This window comes from Cervus elaphus, chromosome 20 (genome assembly GCF_910594005.1).
Source record: "Cervus elaphus chromosome 20, mCerEla1.1, whole genome shotgun sequence".
Lineage (NCBI taxonomy): Eukaryota > Metazoa > Chordata > Mammalia > Artiodactyla > Cervidae > Cervus > Cervus elaphus.
The window spans coordinates 43870675-43871813 of record NC_057834.1 but is presented as its reverse complement, the minus strand read 5'-3'; the positions used below and the strand labels follow the sequence as shown (position 1 = coordinate 43871813).

Here is a 1139-nt window from a genome sequence, read left to right as displayed (position 1 = left end):
CACAAACACTTCACGAGGAGCTCCACAGAGCGTTCATGAGCGAGCCTGCCACGAAGTCGACAGTAAACGTACATTGGAAGTCCGCACCCACGCATTTACCCCTAGCAGGCTCCCGTTCCTACAAAGCCGGAAACAGGCGCCCGTCTCTCTATGGATGAAAAACGATCCTCGTACTTCAGCACCCAGTCTCCCGCACCTTACTGGGAACTCGATCCACACAAAAAGCCAGCAATGTGTCCAGAGCGTTCCTCTCTAGAACGCAGGCAAGCCGACTACGCGCAGTCAATTTTCCCAACGAGGTCTACCTCTAAGTCTATCTTTCATACCCAGAAAAACCAGGGGAAAGCGCGAACGCAGTCCCCCACTACCACAAATTATGCAGTCGAGTTTCCCACATTTGGGGAAATCGCAGGGGTCAGCACATCCGGAGTGCAATGGATAAGCCTCGCCCTGGGAAAACCACCTTCGTGATCATGGTATCTCCCCTGCCAGGTAAGTATGAGTTGCCAGCCTGCCGCCCCACCTCAACCTCATACGCCCTACACTTTACACACACGCTCACTTTACTCCACGCATCCCCGAGCCGCCTTCGACCTTCCACACAGCGCATCCACGCACTTTCAAGAAAAAAGGCCTGGATTCTCTCCCACGCCACGGGAGACCAGATGGTCTTTAAGCACCACATCACGGACCAGCAGCCCCTGCGCTCAGATATCTACATACGACACGCCCCCGTCCGTGACGCCAACGGGAACCCGCGCTTCCCTCCAGCCCACGCCCCGCCCTACTCCCCGCCTCCGTCCTCCCACGCCGTCCGGCCCGGCCGACCGGCCGGCGGGCGCCCTCTGGGGGAAGTGACGTCCGCCTCCCGCTCCTGTTCTCCCAGCCTCTGCGTGTTGGGACCCGGCGCGCTCGGCTGCTGCCTGCCTGCCTTTTGTCCTGCCCAGCACCGGTCTGGCGGTCGGCTGAAGCCTGTGCGCCTTTTTCCAAATAACCGCGTTCCATGGGGAGAACAGAACATTTAGCAGTCCAGGGGAAACCGGTTCCTTTCAAGTCCAGTTGTCTTTGTGAGGCAGTATTCTGTGTGTGTCTAGTAAAACGCATTAAGCGTCGCGACTGGCCGTGAACTTCTATTCTTC

At 57.9% G+C, this 1139-nt stretch overlaps 1 non-coding gene across 1 annotated transcript; it reads right to left on the bottom strand.

Moving 5' to 3' along the window:
* Window positions 1-336: 336 nt before the first annotated feature.
* LOC122678557 lies at window positions 337-500 on the bottom strand. The gene has a single exon (XR_006336213.1). It is a non-coding gene; the product is annotated as a U1 spliceosomal RNA (small nuclear RNA).
* Between the last annotated feature and the right edge of the window lie 639 nt (window positions 501-1139).